At 32.0% G+C, this 22,451-nt stretch overlaps 1 protein-coding gene across 1 annotated transcript in view; it reads right to left on the bottom strand.

Annotated features, from left to right (window-relative positions):
- LOC150098183 (lachesin-like) overlaps positions 1 to 22,451 on the bottom strand; it is a 299,185-nt gene that overhangs the window by 43,179 nt on the left and 233,555 nt on the right. The gene's annotated exons all lie outside the window — the stretch shown is intronic.

Raw genomic sequence — 22,451 nt, 5'->3', positions numbered from 1 at the left:
TGGGATTTTATTTTGGTCATACGGTCTCAACATGCATGCAGATTACAGGAAACAACATTTGTCTCATAGCCCTAGTTAAGTAGTGAAATCTAAGCTGACTATATTAGCAACTGTTGTAAGTCGAGAAGTAAATTCTGCTTTATATGCTGCATTTCATTTACAAAATAACTGAATGTTCCTTAATAATAGAATTTGTAAAAGCAGCTGTAGATTAGAGTAGATTAAATACATAATTTTCTTTTTGAAGGGATGAAAGTGGACAAAAGGCATTATTATTATTATTATTATTATTATTATTTCAAAAATTCTAGAAAAAATAACATACACCAGACTACAGAACTATTTACAGAAGTACAACATCATCTCACAAAACCAATACGGCTTTCAGAAAACAAAAAGCACTATTACTTTATTAGAAGACATCGCCGACACAATAAACAAAGCTCTCGACAAAAACAAGTACGCCGTCCTTATACTGCTGGACCTAACCAATGCATTTGACACACTTGAACATGACATACTACTCACCAAACTATACACAATAGGTATAAGAGGAACACTGCATACATGGTTCAAGAACTACCTCTCGAACAGAACACAAGTAACAAAAATAGGTACACTTCACAGTCGGAGTATACAAGTAAAACACGGTGTACCTCAAGGTGCCATATTATCTTCCACTCTATTCAACATATACATTAACGATGTTCATAACATATCCATAAGAAGTCAAATATTTCAATACGCAGATGACACTGCACTACTAGCAATCCACACAGACATTAACACAGCTCTCTGCAAAGCACAACAAGACCTAAATGAAATCACAACATACTTCCACCAAAACGCAATTCTAATCAACGGCACCAAAACACAGATGTTGATAATACACAACCCAAGAATCATACGCCCCGCATCACTATCGATACATGCTCACACTTACCGCTGCATTAACAACAAAAATACTCGCCAATCTTCAGAAATCAAACCTGTAACACACACAAAATACCTCGGTCTCTATATAGATTCCCACCTTAAATGGGCAAAACATATAGAATACCTACACACCAAACTCCAGATCATCGCAGCAAAACTCTTCCAAGTTAAAGACATTATTCCACCCAACACAAAAAAACTTCTATATCACGGTATCTGCGAATCCCTACTCACATACGAAATAACAGTCTATACAAATACATCAAACAGCCACCTAACAAAATTAGAAACACTACACAGGAAAATCGTGTCAACAGTGATCTGGACACCTTACACGCAACAACCAATATCCGACAAGCACATGGAGATACACAGAATTCTGAGCATTAAAAACCTGAAACACTACATGACATTAACAAGGAATTATTTCAACATCATCTATCGAAACAACAGAGACACATATCGTATAACACGACCTACAACAACTCTCTACATCCCTACACCCTTCAACAACTCATACGGTTCTTTCGTGAGATCACATCAGATACCCACGCAACTCAACAACCTACCAAGAAAGTTAAAACACGTAGATAACTACAGAACATTAAAAAACGAACTCTGGAAAATATACCAACAAAGTTAAGAAACCATTAACACTAATATACATATCACAAATCACTAGCATTCAATGACTACATCCCATACATAAACTAGCAACAACACAAATAGTGAAGGCTAAATCCCACTCTCTTCATAAAAGCTAACCCAAACTTCGAAGTAGGTGGGATTAACTTGCCTCACTCATCTACAAGTAATCTTTATAAGCAAATGCAGAAATTTGTATGTATAATCACTCTTTCTCAAACTTAGAAAAAAATAATAAAAAATAAAAATAAAAAATAAAAAATTATACAAAAAATTCTGAATAATCTTCATTGTTAACATTAGAAGAACATATGTTGTAAATACATAATATAAAGGCAAAAAAGTATTATTAAAAATTTTAATTGAAATCCAATGTAGGAATTGCAGCACTTAGTGCTGAACTCTGTAAAATTATAAGGTGCAATGTCACACAAGATGTTTATCAATATGTATATCAATCAATAAATTATTATTATTATTATTATTTTAAAAAAAAATGTAAAGTGATGTACCGAACTGTACACATGGTTAGTACAAAATTGTAAAGTTTCATTGTTCATTGTTGCTGTGGATTTTTTTTTTATTATGTTGCATTGTTATATTGCATTAAATGTAATTATTAATGTGATTTGTGAATAAAAATGAATTGTAAAATTAAATTGAAAATGACAAAATGCAAAAATAGATGTTTATTTGTTTTAAATGTAAAACTGTAACTGTAAATTGCTTTTGTTATGTTTACTATTACTTTTAACATTAATTATAGTATTACATTGTCCTAATCAATAATTTTAATAACATGTAACAAAATGTACCCTACACTCATGTAATTTCTTTGAAAGGTAATAAACTGTGTTTAAAAAAATAAATAAATAAAAAATTATTATTATCCATTAAAAAATTATTATTATTATTATTATTATTATTATTATTATTATTATTATTATTATTATTATTATTATTATTATTGTCAACAGTACCGTGAGAAAATGATGAACAAAAACCAGACACCAAAGAAAAGTAACGACGCACATAAGGTAAGCCGCTTCCGGATCCTAAAATTACAGATAACTTTGATTCATTTAAACTCATGGTGAAAGACTTGTTAAATACACATGCAACAAATTAACAAAAAATTCGAGGAGTATGAACATTACATACAGTTCAATAAAGAGATCTCTGAAGAAATGTTAGGAATGCGAGAAATGAAATTAACGGTAGCGATAGAAACGCAAGAAACACTTCAGCGCGAAAATCAAGAATTGCGGAAAGAAGTAAACACACTCAAGTGTCAAATGGAGCACATGCTACAAAAAGAAAGAAAAAAAGAACTTCAAATTGAGGGAATAATGAAAGATTACAAAAGACTTAAGCAACATAATGCAACTGATCGGCAGAAAAATTGGAATTCAAATCGCAACCACAGATATCACCTCTATTAACCGAAGCCCACAAAAAAAAAAAAAAAGAGAGAGAGAGACCGCCACCAATCATCGCTAGTTTTACCACCAGAAGTCTGAGCGTCTCCATTCTTACAGCAAGCAAGAAAACAAGGCCGAAAACAACGATCCTAACTGATAAGAAATTCCCAACACCAATCTATATAACGGAACACTGGACTCCATACTTCAAAAATCTTTTATACCAAGCAAGGAAGACAAAAACAGAGAAAAACTACAAGTTCCTGTGGACAAAGAATTCCCAGATATTTATGAGAAAGAATTAAAACACTCGAGTATACATAGTTACAAGTGAATCCGACTTACACAGCCTACCAATATAAAACGCTAACTTTTCATATCCTTAAGAATAAGATTAGAACTCATTTAAAAACTATATAATGGAGATCTCAAACATAGGCGAACATATCCAGTCAGACAACATAAACTTCAAGGGCTTTGACTCTTTGAAGAAATGGTCAGACAACATTTCCACCAATACCAACTTCACTATCATACCCATAAACATAAGAAGTATAAAAAAACACTGCTTACATTGATAACACTGCTCAACTAAACCTAGACAAATATAGATGCGCTAATACTGACTGAAGTTGCAATAAACGACACAAAAATTTACGCATACAATATAAATAATTATCAAACCTACAACTTATGTAGACCAAACAAAAGAGGAGGTGGCAATGTGGCATTTATCAAAAAAAAAAAAAAAAAAAAACAATGTGGCTGAAAAACAAACTCACTTCGAACATGCGGAAACACTAATTTTGGAAATCGCAAATAGCCACAATAGTATCAAATACACAATAAACACAGTCTACAGACCCCCAGATAATAATCCACTCGGTTTTCTTCACGAGTTAGAAACATGGCTAAGCGGCATCAAACCCCATACAACACACAGGCTCATCCTAATAGGAGACATTAACATAAATACGCTTGACAACGCTTCTTCAACCACTAACACATCTAGATATACTAAGTCAGTACAACATAAACCCTCCCATTAACTCTCCAACAAGGGAAGAAATACTCAATAACTCACTAACAAAATCATGCATTGATCATATCGACATACGGGCTCCCATCCATACGTATACATCATCAGTAATTAACGTCAAAATTGCTGATCACTACTTTGTCTCAACTTCGTTTTATTACGTTTCCTACCCCACCCCCCTCTGCTAATACCACAAGAGTCGACAAAACTCGATCAGACTAAAGAGCATTGTCGATAACCAAGTGAAAAATATAGACTGGAATTCCCTACTTAAAATAAATGATCCTGTAACATTATACGAGAATTTTCAACTACAGTTCTCAGAAATATACAAAAAAGCAACAAAACCTACACAAACGAGGCGACAAACAGACAACAATCTATTAATAAATGACGACATACTAAATACTATTACCTTAAAAGAAAATCTATGGAAAAAACTTAAAAAGTCACCCAGTAACATACATTTACAAACCTTATACAAAAACCCAAGAAATCAACTAACAACAAAAATTCGTAGAGCAAAAAGACGCTACTACTTCCAAAAATTCCTGGAATATAACGACAACATTAAGCAAACATGGACTACACTCAACGAAATGATAACTCGAAAAAAGAAAACTTCAGCACAAGATTTTATTGCAAAAAGCTTTGGTCAGGACACAAACCAAGGGGGACTAGCAGACTCATTCAACTATGCTTTCACAAACAACATCACACAACTCAAAAAAGACAAAGTACTAACGATCAAAAAAAAACTACCGACACAAAGTCAACAACAAACGATGTATTTTCCACCCGTAACAAAACAGGAACTGAAAGATGCAATCCTACAACTAAAACCAAAGACCACTCCAGGAATAGACAAAATAAGACTCACAGACCTTCTAACACACTTTGAACAAATAAATCCAATACTTTTGAGACTCGTGAACATAATATTCGACACAGGCATTATTCCACAACAACTAAAAACTACAGTAATTACGCCGATGTACAAACACCGCAAATGAAACGATACTCAGAACTTCAGACCAATAGCTACAGTACCAGTCATCTCAAAAATTCTAGAACAAATAACACACACCATACTACAGAACTATTTACAGACTTCTTTGTTGTACTATTTACGTACAACATCATCTCAAAAAACCAATACGGATTTCAGAAAACAAAAAGCACCATCACTTTATTGGAAGACATCGCCGACGCAATGAACAAAGCTCTCGACAAAAACAAGTATGCCGTCCTTATACTGCATGACTTAACCAAAGCATTTGATACACTTGAACATGATATACTATTCACCAAACTATGCTCAATAGGTATAAGAGGAACACTGTATACATGGTTCAGGAACTATCTCCCAAACAAAACACAAGTAACAAAAATAGGTACATGTCACATCCGGGATATACAAATAAAGCACGGTGTCCTTCAATGCGCCATATTATCATCCACTCTGTTCAACATATACATTAACGATGTTCATAATCTGGCCATAAGAAGTCAAATATTTCAGTACTCAGATGACACCGCAGTACCAGTAATCCACACAGACATCAACACGGCTCTCCCCAAAGCACAACAAGGCCTAAATGAAATCAAAACATACTTCTACCAAAACGCAATTGTAATCAACGGCACCAAAACACAGATGTTAATAATACACAACCAGAGAATCATGCGCCCTGTCCCGAAATCAAACCTGTAACACATGCAGAATACCTTGGTCTTTACATAGATTGCCACCTTAAATGGACAAAACATTGTAGATTGCATACACACTAGACTCCACATCATCGCAGCAAGACTCTTCCAAGTAAAAGACATTATTCCATCTAACATAAAAAAAAACTCCTATATCACGGTATCTGCGAATCTCTACTCAGATACGATATAACAGTCTCTGCAAACACATCAAACAGCCACCTAACAAAATTAGAAATATTACATAGGGAAAATTGTGTCAACAGTGATTTGGACACCTTATACGCAACAGCCAATATCCGATCAGCACATGGCGATACACATAATCGTGAGCATAAAAAATCTGAAACACTACATAATATTGCTAAGGAATTACTTCAACTTCACCTATCGAAACAACAGAGACATATATCGTATAACACGACCTACAACACCTCGCTACATCCCTACACCCTTCAGCAACTACGGTTCCTTTTAGATCACATCTGATACCCACGCTACTCAACAACCTACCAAGAAATTTAAAACACATAGACAACTACAGAACATTAAAACACGAACTCTGGAAAATATACCAACAAAGTTAATATACCGTTAACACTAATATACACATCACAAATCGCCAGCATCCAATGCCTACATCCCATCCATAAACAGTAACAGCAAAAATGATTTTAAAATAAATATTGAAGGCTAATCCCACTCTCTTCATAAAAGCTAACCCAAGCTTCGAAGTAGGTGGGATTAAAATCGCCTCATTCCTCCACACGTAATCTTCATAATCAAAGACTGCAAATTATGTAAAAAAACAGTCAGTACGGTGTATAATAATAATGATGATACTGATATATGTTTAAAAAAAGTATATGTAAATAGGTTGTATAATAATAAGCTATGATATTGATATTGAAAAAAAAAATGCACATTTACATTTTTTTAAAAATCATTGTACTCTACATTTTGTACTGAACAGAAAACGTAATAGTATGCTTTATTGTATATATGTAAATACTCTGTATGATGATAAATAAAATGCTAAAATTAAAAAAAAAAAAATTATTATTATTATTATTATTATTATTATTATTATTATTATTTGTCGTTGTTGTTGTTTTTTGTTTCTTGACTGACTAAAATACCTTTAGCTATTGAAGCTATAATTAATTTCAATAAATTTTTGTTACTTTTTTTAAGTAATATATCTTAAGGTTTCGTTTTGCTTGCCTTTGGAAGAGATAAGTGTAAAGCAGGTGAGCTCCCATGTAATGACTGTAAGAATGCCTCATTTTTAAAAATGATAGGGTAGCGTTAATTAATCGACTCATCCAGTTGTTCTTATAGACTGACGTATTTAATGACAATCTGGTCCTGCAACCACACTACAATTAGTGAATTCGATAGAAGGAGCTTCCGTAACTCAGTCGGTTTTGGAGATGTTCGAAAACACTGGATTTGCATCCTGTCTAGGTCGCAGTGACTCCATCTGTGAGGAACTTTCAGTTTAATGCAGGTTGACTGATTTGATAGACAGTTAATTTTTATTTTTCCCGAAAATCGATTTTTTTTCCCAACCCTCAAACTGGTAGAATGATACTCGCAATTAACAAGCACAATATCCTAGCCTGTTAATATTAGTTGATTCAGCATTAATTCTAAACCATCCAATCAACAGCAGAGACCGCATCATTAAAACCTATAAACGCAGCAAAAGAAACTGTCTGGCTACACAAGCAAATTAGCGAGAAAGGAGACTGCAGAAAAATATTCTGCATTTCTTCTATAGAGTATTAAGGTATTTAGTTAACTACAAATTCGAGGAGCACAAGATTCTGCCAAAACGCTCAAGCGCTGAGCAATATAACTGAAATGTATGGAATAACTAAAGATGCTTCTCAGATAAAACATATTGACACATAAAAATTACTATTACAAATATGAATAACTGAAGTTTGAAGAATATTCTGGTTAGGTAACAGTTTGTCACTCAAGGATCCAATGAACTCATCATGTTCTAACGAAACGGTTAATGATTTGACTATCAATTATAAGTCGTAATATGGGCATTTGTATTCATTATCACGTGAAAAATCAAACTGGATTAAAACCACAAACTTTGAAAAGTTCATATATAGTTTAACCCATCCAGCATAACATTACGAAAAAATATTTGACAGAAACTATAAAAAACAGATATCGTGTGCCTGTACATACTAGTTGTAGAGCGCCTAGCTACAAGACACTTTTCAAAGTAATTTTCTGCATCACTAATTCATTACTGAGAGTATTCGGTTTAATTACATCAACTTTATACAATTTTTTTCGTAAATTAGGGTAAAAGAAAACTTTATACGAAATCTTGAAATCAAATTCGTTCGGTATAGAGTTTCTTATCGGTTATGTTATTAGAATAGGTCCAATTTTGTTAGTGTGAACTAAATATTTCAGTGTATGCGTCATATATTATGTATTATAGTCAAATTATGAAAGTAATATCATTATACGTATGATTATATTATGTAACTTCAACAGAATTAAAACACAAATACGCCTTTGATTCTATGATTGTAAGGATAATCGAAAAAAATAAATTCAGATTAGATATTTTTTGATCAGACCGTTAACATTTATAAAACAATGAATGTATTTTGTATGCATTATTACTTTTAAAAAATATGAAGCAGAGATTTGTGAAAACTGCGTGATTGGCATTTCTGACTTTTAGTAATAGACTGTATTTAAATAAATATGTCTTATAGAGAATAAATAATTGAAAAATTCAAACATTCGATAGAGTGCTGTTTAAAGTGAATGCCGGACCTTTCTCTCTCTCTCTCTCTCTCTCTCTCTCCTCCGTTATTCTGGTTTACCATACGGTAACTGAACAAATTGTCTAAAATTAAGTTCTAACGTTCCAGATAGAAACAAAAAAGTACTTAATATACTTTTATTCACCAGGAAATTGCACATTAATTATCTTTATATATGTACTTAAACAATGAAAGCCAATTAAACGCCGTTTTAAAGAATTTGCCCATGCAATTATGCGCTGATATCTGAAATAGGAAAGTCAGATATAATTATGTTAGAACTCTCATAATATTTATAGTTTAAATGTAATTTTAGATTCGTTAACACTCAGATACAATTTAAACAGAGAAAATTTCATTTATCTACAAATAGCTGTTTTAATTTCCAAATTTGCATTCTTCTATTTATGGGAAACGAATCTAAATTGGCTTTAAGTAAGAGATTAATAACGAATAAGAAGAATATGTAAATAGCAATAAAAATCATGATTAGAGTATTCAAAATAAAGTATAAATAATACAAAATAAAACAAAAAAAGAAAAAAATAGTCTAACAAAATAGTCTAACAAAAAAATAATACAAAATAAAACAAAAAAAGAAAAAAATAGTCTAACATAAAAATTTTGAATGGAATATAAAATAAATTAAGTAAGAAAGCAGGATATATTTGAATTGTTTAATACAGGAGGAAAATTTAGTGAATTTATTACAACAGATACTTTATTTATTTTATTAATATCTTTTATTTAATTTTTTAATTTTTATTTTTTTGATATTAAAATGATTTTAGTGTTCATTCTACTAATTGATAATATTTTACGAAATTAATTTTCTGCATGCCTTTGATTTCATCTTATAGAGAGACAGACCGAATCTGTCTCTATATAAATTACTCGTGCAATACACTTCTTCTCTCTCTCTCTCTCTCTCTCTCGCTCTGTGTGTGTGTGTGTGTGTGTGTGTGTGTGTGTGTGTGTGTGTGTGTTTTCGTATGTGTTTCTCTATTCAGTAAGTTTCATTATGAAAAAAAAAAGTTATAATAACAACGTTACAATTATGAATGCTATGCAGACTGTGTATAATTGACCACGGATTGGTGATATTCTGCAGCAGTGTTTACAAAAATGTCTGGCACTCAAAAATGTGTGGTATTTAAAGAGCTTTCGCTTACACTGGTGTAAGCAAAAGCTTTTTAAGGGCATAAGAGGTACTTTTGGGAAAAAAAAAAAAAAAAAAAAAAAAAAAATATATATATATATATATATATATATATATATATATATATATATATATATATATACATATATATATATATATATATATATATATATATATCAGTCTATTTTTCTACCCACTGCAGGGTGAAGAACTCTCTCATTGCGGGAAGTTTCGGTCTATTACTCCCATGGTGACCCAGTCCAGCATTCAAATTCATGCCTCCGGAGGATTAGAACCTGCAACATATAATTTTTTTGAATATTTCATTCCTATTTAAGTAAGTAGCATTGCACAATTGCTGAAAATGAACGCATCCATCTTTATGACATTATGCCTACCCTTTTAGATGTTTATATTCTAGAAGCATGTCCTTCAACAAAGCATCGTAAATACAGGTTTTATAGTTAACAAGCTGTTACGGTAGGAACACTTTCCAGAGATTTACCATCTTCTCAGGCGATTCCTTTTATTTTAAGTCATTCGGATATTTCTCCCTTTTCAAAAAAAGAAGAGATTATTTTTGCCTCTCTCGCTCTCTCTGTCTCTTTCAATTTGAAAATTTTAACTAATTATTGCCTCTTAATAGGCATACAAGGTAGGAATGAATTTGCTACTCATTTTCAGTTATTACCTTTTATCATTCAAACATGATCAACATGTGTTAGGGCGACATTTCGTTAGCGGATTTATAGAAAAACAAATTGGTCCATTTACAAAGAAATTTGAAACATTCGTTTTTAAGGAAAACGTTTTTTTTTTTTTTATAAACGAGTGTCATGTACGCAGGATTAAAATTCATTAGAAAAAAGTTTCTATATTCCTTTCTCTCTCTCTCTCTCTCTCTCTCTCTCTCTCCCTCTCTCTCTCTATCCCTTTATTTTAAGAAATTGGTGTGTATTTCATGGAAGGCTACCAATTGAGTTAAAAATTGGGAAAATAACGTTATCTAGATAAGAAACAAAACTAATTTAGTATATTAGAATTCTAGTATATTTATAAAAATTAAAAGAGGCATGGAAATAAAATAATTATTGATATTAGGAAAGCTTGTATAAACATAATTTTAAACTGCAACAGAGGATGTAAATGTACCGAACATGAAATCGTAAATTAACAAGAAAAAAAATTATCGTTTGTTATTATTATTATTATTGACTGTTATAAACGCCAATCGGACTGCTACCTGTGATATTGCTCACCTAACATGGCGAAATTACGTAATGCATATTAAAATAAGAATGTGTAATAAAGCATAATTCTATCAAAACAGTGAGCGGCTGTCTAATTTAATAATTTTGAACATTTATATAAAAATAACAAAAATAAGCGCAAACATTTGAAACATTTGTAAAACAGACAAATATTAATTTTATAGTTTAATCAAAGTGTAATCATCCCTCTTTTTTGTTTTTTAACTGCGTTAGTTTTATTAACAACAAAATCAGCCGTATTAAGACAAGCTATGATTAAACTCAAAAGCAATGCATCTTCAATATTCCTTTAGAGAAACTTTTCTGTAATAACTCAAGCAACTTCTTTTATACTTGAAGATAATTTATCCATTTTTCAATACTTTGCATGCATAGGATGAACAGCAGTAAATCACCTGCTTCATTATAATGTGATGAATGGACGACCAGAAAATTTTCATTTTTTTTCCTCCTCTTTTTTGAACTATCAGTGCCTTGAAACGACTTGTACAATGCCATCCAACCAGTCGATCAGTGCCTTGTCTTATTTCCACAGTGTAATAAATATGCTACCGTTCAAATTCCTGTACTAAAACAAAGAGACATTTGCATATCAAAATTCAGTTCTGGGTGATAAACGTGCCCCTCGCGGGCAGGACCCATTCAGAATGACAGCATATCTTGCTATAGAATAAATGTAACAGGAAGACATGAAGTGAATCGTGAATCGATGGACGAACTAATGGTATCGTAATGGTAATATGCATGATTTCAGGTGACAGTTTCTCATTTGCATTCAAATTGACGATTATCTAAGATTCGGTAGAATTCTTAGTACATAAATAGAAAGTTTACTATCTCAGTGTTCGCTGCGGACATAGGAACTTCGATTCTTCTGTGTGATGTTTACATTCTTATTGACTTTTCTTGGTAATATTCACTTCGAATCTCTCTAAATAAAATGTTCCCCGCTGGTATGAATTCAGACGGTGTGCAGAATCTGATGCATTTCTAATGTGCTCTGAACTATGCGATATGTTAGGACAATGCTAGAACAGATGTGGGACCAAAATAACCTGTCTAAACCGATTTGGGTTAACGGTGAATAGCTATAGGAATTCATACTAAAATTTCTTAGTGGAAATAAAGAAATCTACATGAAAATGCGTTTTTCCTGCATTTTTAAAAATAAAAATTGTGAAGAAAACAGGATTTATTTGAGCATGCGCCAAAGCTGTTTAAATATTAATGTAACTCCATCTGCACATGTGGATTGAAGGTAAAAATCTATTTAATAGTCGTAAATGTTTAAAATGTTTTGAAGGAATATTATATTGAGTTATGTTATGAACTGTATATTTAACTTTTTTTTTGTTTTGTTGGTGACCGAAAATGAATATTTAAAACTAAAATCTGCACTGGCATAAAAACAGTAAAGTGAAAATTATGATAATAAATGCAAATAATGTAAATAAAACAGAAAATAATGATTTTTGTTAACAAACTTACGGGTTTAATTTTATAGTTGGTGGGAATTTTTATTATTGGTAGAATTACTGTTATGTGTACCTTAATCATGCCTCAGGATTTATAGCGGGGGGTCGCTCTTGCATTGTATAATCTACCCAGCTACCTCCTTATGAGTTTTATTAATCATATTTTACTGAAAGTGCGTTATCAGCTGGTCTCTCTCTCTCTCTCTCTCTCACTAAATTTCTTCAATCGAAAAAAGTCCATATAACGATTTCTTGTGTTATGAAGAGAATCGGACCAAAGCCTTTTCCAGACAAATAGCCTGGTCACTCTTTCAACCGCGGTAAGTCAGAAGTTATGAAATTGTTACTGTTTGATCTTGGTTAATGCCATAAATAGAGGATTACCAGATACTGTAAAATAAGAATTAAAAAAAATGCAATGGAGCAAAAAAGGGATATTTAGAGACACGAGAACAGCAGGAATAACTATCTCCTACCAATTTTCCATGTTTGCAAGATTTGAGACAAGGATAATTTAAAATTCTTAATTTTAACTTGCGAAATGTGACTACTGTTTGATGTGCATAAGCAGCTTTATATGCTAGATTCGTTCAACAGATTACTGAATTGCTATTCTTCCATAATTCACTGTCTTCAGTGGTATCCCCTGGTCTTTTGATGTAAGTTAAATCTACTTCATTATTGCTAAGAATTCTGAAACATCCTTTCAGAACCATCGGAATCATTTATTAATGAAAGAGAATTTATTGATTTGAAATAGAAATATATATATTATTGGAATTAACACACCTTCAAGTGCCTGTGTAGATACGAAAAAAAAAGGTTTGAAAATAACTCCTCTAAGCAATCTTTCATATTAGTTCAAATTAATTTTTTTATCAAATATGAATTCATGTGATTTATCTGATTTGATTTTAATATTTCGGTCCATCCACTTTACTTTTAGCAACTTTTAGTAACTTTTAGCAACTGCTGCATGTTTAGAGTTGTTGAAACTAGGTCAGCCTTTTTATTTATAGTTCTTGAGGGCAACTGTAAGCTCATTATATTCTGGGAAGTTACTTTTGCACTTTCATTTCAAGAAACTGCTAATAGAGTATTTGTGTTGATCTAGATTGAACACTGACATCACACAATGATGATAACAGCACAGGCAAAACTGCAATCCTTGTCAAAGTGCCACAGGTGAAAGGTATTAATAATAACTATAGTCTGATCGATTTTTTCCTGCTGATTTCTAAAAATATTTGACACGCACAAGGAATTTTTTTCTTACTCTCTCTCTCTCTCTCTCCCTCTCTTGTTCGTCAGTATCTGAATTTTCAATAAATATATTATCATGATCATTGATTACCGGATGCAGAAAATTTATTCTAATGAAAACCAACTCTTTTTCAGTACGATTAAAATATTCCAAGACTTCATCTACACATTGTGCTAATGAGAAGAAAAAGTAGTCAAAACCATTCCAAACAACCGTTATAGATAGACTTTAATATATTTGAACTATTGATTAGAAGTGGGATAGTCAGTTAGTAGCATGTATTTTTTTATTTTTTTTTTCAAATGATGATATGAAATCTGACTATATGAATACTTTTTAAGATGGTTACTTCCCGAATACTTGTCATTTGAAATAAGTTTTATTCATTTACGATTGCATGGAACTTTGTTAGTACTAATCAAAACAGCTTCGATGAGCATTGTACTAAAACTTCTTCGCTTCTTTAATTAATTGTGAATATGAATACATCTGAAAGGTCGATGCAAAATATATATCTATATACTTAATAGTTATTTTTATTATTTATCTTTCCTACATATATAAGGATTTGCTTATACTGAAAGGGTATCTAACAAGTACTTAATACCCACATACCTATATGTATTGTTCCCAATTATCATCAATATAAAAGAAAACTCTTTGATAAACGACCGATAATGTTATACTTCTCAGTACTCCCAAAATAACAACTGCGAACTCTGAATAAAATGTGGTTGACGTTATGGATGCCATTATGAAGTGGTGTTTGTGTTCATCCTTGTTTGTCGTCTTGATGTCAATGTGACTCCTGAATGTCTGAAAGACTATAGAACAAGGGCATCACGCGTGAGTAGCGGTTAGGAAAAGATACGAAAATTATCGATGTTTCTTTCAGATGTCTGAAGATTCTAGTTCCTGGAAAACTAATCTTTACCACGCATGCAAATTCGCCATCAGCCAGAATGATGGGGATCATTAAGGTAAAAAGAAATAGTTCTGCTTTGTGCTAATCTAACCACGAAAGCTTTTCAAAAGTAAACCAATTTTGATAATATAAGCAAAAACATCGGGGCCCAAGTTTGAGAAACTTAAATAAGGTGAGAAAATCACTGATGAGTTAAATAAAGAAAAGCTGATCCATTAAGACTAATCCACCAATATTTTTGAGACACTGTCGTATATTCAGGAGTATCCACATTCGAAGTAAACGTTAATATTAACGGTTTCGTTAAGGTCACGGAAGACATACCGAGCTACCGAAGCTGGCCTATCTTGGTAGTTCAGTGGATAAAATAAATGGCGAGTTTATCGCGAATGGTTACGATTTGAATCTCGAGTAAAGGTGTGTATATATGCAAAATACTGTGAGCGTATAGGGCTTATTTTAAAAACAGCAAAATAACTGAACAGCAGTTATTAAGAAAATATGTTTTGAAATTATGCAAAATTTTCACCAGATGAAATCCCAGATCCTTATGGTATGCTAGCATCAGATTACGTTACAAGCTCACTTATGCAGTTCACTTTTTTTTTTGTTCTTATTCATGATAATTAATTAAGTATACAAGACTATTCAAGCAGAGTACTCTTTACTGATAAACAGACACCGAAGTATTGTTGTATTCAGGATAACTTTAACACCTTTTGAATTTAGTTATATTATTTCCCTTATTCGTTGTCTTATGAAGTTATTAAGGAGGTTGCTAAATTGCATTATACGCATAACATTAATTGTGAATCTCAAGGGATTTAATTCTCTTGATTACAAATTTTAGATAAGAACATGTTGTTGACTAAAGGTTTAGCGATCATTTTACCAGCCGTCTACGGGACACCATGGACGCTGGCAATTGGAAAAATATGTTTAAACTATAGAACAAGTTCGTAACGATCACTTGCCAGCTATTTCTAGCATGTTATTTTATTCTTACATGCAAACAGTGTTGACCCTATCTTAGAAGTCTTATTGTTGTTTGACGCAGATGTGTACACAATGTCAAAATTTAACTTCTTAGTCGATAATTCAAGAAGAAAAATGCACTGTTGCTAAAAGTATTCAAAGGTCCTTATGATATTTGATTCATGATTCAATGAGAGCTTTTGTCTAACAGCATTTTTCTGTTAATAATAATGCTTTAGCACAAAATAGTCCACATATTATGATTCGACAATATGCATGGCGTGAGTAACTGACATTTCTTTCGTCATACTCTGAAAATGAAGCCTCCCACTATTATTGAAAGGGCAACTCTATTTGTAAAATAAATAAATAAATAATAATAAAGATTTATTGCGGAGTTTGCTAAACTGTTAATCTTATTATATATACTCATTTGCGATTAAAAGGGACAATTTTGCCGGTAAACACACGACACATTCATGGCGAGTATCATTTGGTTAAAAAAGAAGAAAAAAAAGGAAAGGAAACTTATTTCAAATCTTTAAAACACTGATTTGGACTGAGGCAAACGGAGTAGGGGATTTCCTATGTATCTCCTGACTCCTAGACAATGCTATGTTTAGGTATTCACGTAATGCTATGCAGTGACCATTACTTGAAAAATAAATGGATTAGAATTAGTAATAGAATAAGTAATAGAAATTTTCAACTCTAATGTACTTGACAAACATTTGACATTATAATAACGTCCTTCATGCATTTCTTTTCTCCATGCATTTTCTTTTACCATCAGGATGATTAATGTCAGGATTACTTTCAGCAAAATTACTTATAACAGGATTAGAAAGGCTTTGTATGAAGCATTCCCAGAAACGTTTACAAGACTTACTGTTTGTGACAGCTAATGTCCTGGTTTAAATTTCATGCAGATTTATAGCCACACTAGATGATCTTGCTTTATGCTGAACAAATGGGAAAGCCTGCTTTTAACATTAGTAACGAGGTCTCCTGCTGTGCTTCTCTTAGTTCATTGCAAGATCTTTGTTTACTCATAAAAGTAGGTTACGTAATTCCGAAAGGTGGAGTTCTGATGTAAAATAAAACCTGAATCATTTATGTAAAGATTTGGGCTATGATTATAAATAAAATACGTGAACAAGGACAGTTTTAATTGACGAACAAATGAACATGTAGAGGCATTGTTTCTGCTTGTTATATAAAATGAAGTTTGTCTGACTTACTCAAGGGAATATTTTAAACTTTCTCAAATTAGAATGAGGAAATGTAAAGTTAATGTCTAAAGGAACAGCGATAATGTTTAAGATAACTTAAATAATAAAACACCCTATAGAATGAAACTATTAATCATTTTTATTCTTAACATTATTAATATCAATTAACTACACTGAATAATAATAATAATAATAATAATAATAATAATAAATATTCACAAAGTTCAGTCCCTCTCAAATAGTAATTTTGTATTTTAATTGTGTTCTCTAGCCTATTTGCTTGTATACAGAAGAAAAGCCTTTTACCTTCGCATGAGATCGGCTACACACCTTGAGTTGAACAAGTCTATGCAAAAATCATTCTCTTCATAAACAACAATAAAACTTATCGCGCGGTGTTGCGTCTATCTTCCGATGCGTTTCCTTAAGTGCTATGAATTATCTCTTAGGCATTATTATGGTTTCGAGAAAACTTGAGTTCTTGAAACAAAAACCAATCCTCACTCACATGAGTATTTAACTACACATGAGTAGCTGTTGAACTCGCTAATCTCCCTCTTGAGTCAGTAGGTATTAGGTTAGACCCCATCTAAAATCCATTTCCCCACATACTATGTTAAAGTGAAATTTCTGGACTTTCTAGAACGCAAATCAAGCAGACCAATTTCCATTTTCTTTGCTACTATTTGCTCTCTTTTTTCTCTTCTGTGGCCAGCAGGATTTATGTATAGTTAGACAAGATACAGCTAAGGCATATTACAACGGCCTCCCCCTCAATAGAGATTACCTAAAGTTTACTCAGTAGAGGGTCCTTTAAAAAGCTATAGCTTAGAACCACGATTGCAAATTCTTACATATTTATTCTAAAATTAACAAATATTTACAATCCATTATAATGTTGGTCCTTTTCGTCATATTAATTAATCATTAGCTGTTCATATCTCAACTTAATAAGAATTTATTAAGAATTTTATCAATTCACTATTTTTTCTCTTCCAAGGCTTAATAGATCTTTGGTACTTCGAACGTAAACAGCTAAAGCAAAAGATAAAATACCCAATATTATGGAGTAAATCCTTGAATCTACCAACATTTGTTTCTCTTTCTGCTCTAAGTGGAATATCTGACAAGTTTCTTAAAACTAAATGAAATGAGGAGGTTTATAGATTTATTATTTATTTGAGACAGGTCTCTTTAGATGAGCTGAGTATATATTTGTTTGAAAATATTCATAACTAAAGCATAGTTTAAACATGAGAGAAACTATAAATTTCAAATTTATCATGGAATTTCGTTGTTTTCCCTCAAAATAATTGCAATTCATTTCTATTAATACTGATTTAATTTTAACTGTGTTAACAATTAATTGCCATTAACAAATAATAAAATAATAACAAATAATAAAGAACGATAAACGATAAAGTCGATTGTCGATCCATTTTTACTTATCTACGCCTAAAGTTATATTATCAAATTTCTTATTTGGTTATTCTCTGCATCGTCTATTTTTGATATGTTAAAGCAACACAAGAGTTTCGATTGGGACGGTAGAATGCAAAGGATCAATATCATGGGGTTTCATCTTACAATGTTAGTACTCCTAAATGCTAAGGGATATAACTATCCATTGGAGAAATCTTCTAATTTTATTAATTTTTATGGCTATGTAGCTTATTTTTCTTTAGGAGTATCTCTTTTATGATGTCATTGGCTTTTACTGAATATTTAGAGCATTATTGATGTTTTAAAGATATAGATACATGAAGAATAATAAGAAAGGAATAATTTTGGATATATCGTAAGCGAAATCTCTGTCGTTGCATAAACGTAATTACTAAAATAAAGAGACAAAAGACGTCAATTTGGCGATGCAAAATTATATAAGCAAAGATATTATATATATATATATATATATATTTGAAATAATGCTGGCTCTAATATCCAATTTGCTCATATAATTTTGCATCGCGATCTGAATACTTTTGGCTCTTTATTTTACTAATAACTTTTATACATGAGATTTCGCTTATGAAAAATACGTTTCTCTGACATTTCAAGTTCTTTAGTACTAAATGAGAGTCTTTGCTTAAGGTTTCTATCTGATCTCTGAAGAGAGCCAATCAGTTCGAAACAGCTGTCAGGTCAGGTCAGTGAAACCGTATCAAAATAGACTAAAAAGACGAATATATAGACGCTTGGGCGACGCCTATGTCTTTTAAGTAGTCCACACTAACGCAACTCATGAATGCCGGGGAGTGTGTTCCAGTTAGCTCTCTAGTCAACGTACTGTAACTTACGAAACTTTCATAGTTTCTACATTCGGCTTTGAAAGCATGCTGTATCTAATATCCACTTTGCTTATATAATTTTTCATTGGCGAACTGAAATGCTTTGGCCTCTTTATTTTAGCAATAAGCTTTTATAGTTTTCTGTTTAAAATCATCAGGAAAAGCATCTCCCCTTCTGCATTGTAATCTTAACTGAGAGCGCCGTCTAATGAAGAATATATCATCATCATCATCATCATCATACGTATCAAGGATTTAGGCCTAGCATGGCCTGTTCCGGCCTTAGAAGTCATCGTTGAATCGTTTAAGAGGACGTCCTGGTTTTCTTTTTCCTAATGGCTTGTACTTTAAGGCTTGTTTTGGTAATCTTTCTGTTTTCATTCTTTGAACGTGTTCCATCCATTTATGTTTATATTTTTAATTTTTTCAATTACTGGTTCTTGATTTAATTCTTTCATAATATCTTCGTTTCTTTTGTGATCAAATAAGGTATACTTTGCAGTTTTTCTCATACACTTCATTTCTGCTGTTTTTAATCTTTGTTTGTCTTTTTGTTTTATTGTCCAGATTTCGCTTCCATACATTAAGACCGGTAAGGCTGATGTGTTGTATACTTTTAGCCTGGTTTGTTTTTGAACTAGATTTGGTTTAAATATAGAGTTAATTACACCTGTTATTTTTAAATATTTTGCAATTTTTACGTTTATATCTTTTTCATTTTCATATGTGATCATATATCCTAGGTAGTTAAATGAATTCACCTGTTCTAAGATCTTGTTATCTATTACTATTTTAGTTCTTGCTGGATCTTGTCCTTTAAAGGCCATAGTTTTTGATTTTTCCGTTGATATTATCATACCATAATCTTTGAAGAATGCGGCTTAATAATTATGAAAATGAAAACCTGCATAGCCCACCTAAAGACTTATTTATATTCGAAGTACCTTTCACAAATTATCATACAATTACTTATAAGACTTGAATCAAAGTGTTAACCTTTCTGTAAATTCATTTCAGCTAAACATTTAAAGCCAGCGAATTTTACCACTATTCTGTGTTGTCGGTAAATTCCTATCCTGATTTACGTTCACGCGTAGATCCACACTTCACCTTGCAGGCTTTCAAAACCGATATCCTAGGGAATAAGTTGGTTACTCCTTATTCGTGGGGAGTATCTTATGGCTATAGATTTGTGTGTATGTGTTCATGCTGATTTGCCTCTTCTGAGGGACGAAAAAACTCGAGTTCCCCGGTGACAAAACCCTCATACCTCCATATGAGACCGGCTAACTCACCTTTAGTCGAAAGAGACAAGATAAAGGTTCCTCACGTCATGGACGGAGAACCCAGGTCTTTCCGACCAAAGAGGCCTCGTCTATACCGGCTGAGCTACGGAGACTGTAGCTATATTACTACCATTATATATAAATATATAATGGTAGTAATAATTCAGTTCAATATTCTAATTTCTTCATTTTTTTCTTCATTGTGTCTTATTTCAATACTTGAAATGTCTTAGTACATTGCAAAGCACTAACTAACTGAAAATTTGAAATCGGAAATTACTCCATCAGTCTCAGTAATGAAACGAATGTTTAGAACTTTATAAAATTCTATTACTTATAAAATATTTTACGATCAGGAGATTCTTAGTTAGTTATTTATCCTGTTGCTGTGAAATTGAACACGTGTATGATGTTTGGAAGGAGAAATGGATTAAGGCAAACGAATGACTTTTGCCTATTTAATAAACTATAAACTCCTACCTTTGTGTACTCGACATCTGCCATTTACGATACGCAGCAGCTGCTATTCCATCATCTCGGGATTAAACTTTTGAATCGATAGCGGTTTTATAAAAGAAGCAATTTCCATATTCTAAGGTGTATCGGATTCAGAAGGAAGTATTACCGCTTAACAGAGGTCGTTCGTTCTCTCACCCTAGTGGGAATTCTCCGCTTCTCTAAATTAAGTTGTTTATGTAGTTTATCTTCAGGAAATGCCAGTTTATTTCTGTTGATCATTCGCTTGTCAAAGAGATGTCAAAACTACTACTACGAATTCTGGTTGTCAGGAATGGCATAGAAATATTTAGTTAAATTTTAGTTGAAAAAAAAATCTAATAGATTTGATCCTTCTTTTTAATACTGTGTCGTGGCAATAGAGAAGTAGATGTTTTCCATTAGGAACTGTACATTTTAACAAATGTGCAGTTACAATATTAGGGTTAACCAGATATTCATTTTTATTATTATTATTATTTACGCGTTATGCAATTTAAAAATCATAACTTTTAATGTATGCATAAGTTACACAGGCATGTGATAATTTTCTAAGTTAGTAGATAAAAAAATGTTGTAAATCATCATATATCTGTAATACAGATATATTGAATTACAGTGCTCAAAATATAATGAAGACATTGTAACACTACTTTTATTTACATGGCATATCAGGCTTTGACTATCTATCACAAGTAAATAAATATTTAACTAATCCTAATTTCAAATTTTCTCCCGAGTTTTCGGGAGAAAATCCTTTACCTTGTATGAGACCATGTAACTCACCTTTAACTGAAAATACTTGATAAATATTTTTCTCTTCATATAGTGGATTCGAACCCAGGTGTTGCGCAAAGGACCTTCATTATTTCCACACTGTTCACAATTTGCCACAGTCCATGATATACAAGATATCAGCAAAATAAGGAATGGGATGGATGGTTTAGTTTGTGTTATTTTTGTTATTTTCATTTAAAATAAACGGCTGAAAGACACCACTTCTGCTACTCTGTGTGTGTGTGTGTGTGTGTGTGTGTGTGTGTACGTGTGTTTCCCATGCTACTATATAAATGTAATGAGATATCTGAACAGTACCAATAAGCAATATCTAACCAATGTATTTTTCACATGAGCTTAACACAATCTTCGGTAGTGCAATCTGATAATGGTGAGCATCATATTATATTATAGATCATTCAGATCTGATATTATAGAAATGAGAAACAATTATAGTATTTTAAACACAGCATCGCAAATAAATAATTTAAATACATTTAAATTATACATGGAAAAATACTTGGAAAAATCTAATTAATTCCCTCAGTTCAACAGAACTACAGACGCGAATAATCATATTACGCGTTTGCATATAACGCGTGTTCATGATACTTTGTAGAAAGTCACAATTCATATAGACATGTCACGCGAACGTGTTATCTTAGCTGCCTCACAGGTACTAACGTTTTTTGAATTCTTAAACATTTTTTGCATTTATCATTTATTTTTTTGTACTGTGCAAGCCT

Source organism: Typopeltis vanoorti, chromosome 16 (assembly GCF_054136105.1).
Source record: "Typopeltis vanoorti isolate ZY-2024b chromosome 16, IOZ_Tvanoo_1.0, whole genome shotgun sequence".
Lineage (NCBI taxonomy): Eukaryota > Metazoa > Arthropoda > Arachnida > Uropygi > Thelyphonidae > Typopeltis > Typopeltis vanoorti.
This window is presented reverse-complemented; position numbering and strand designations above follow the sequence as displayed.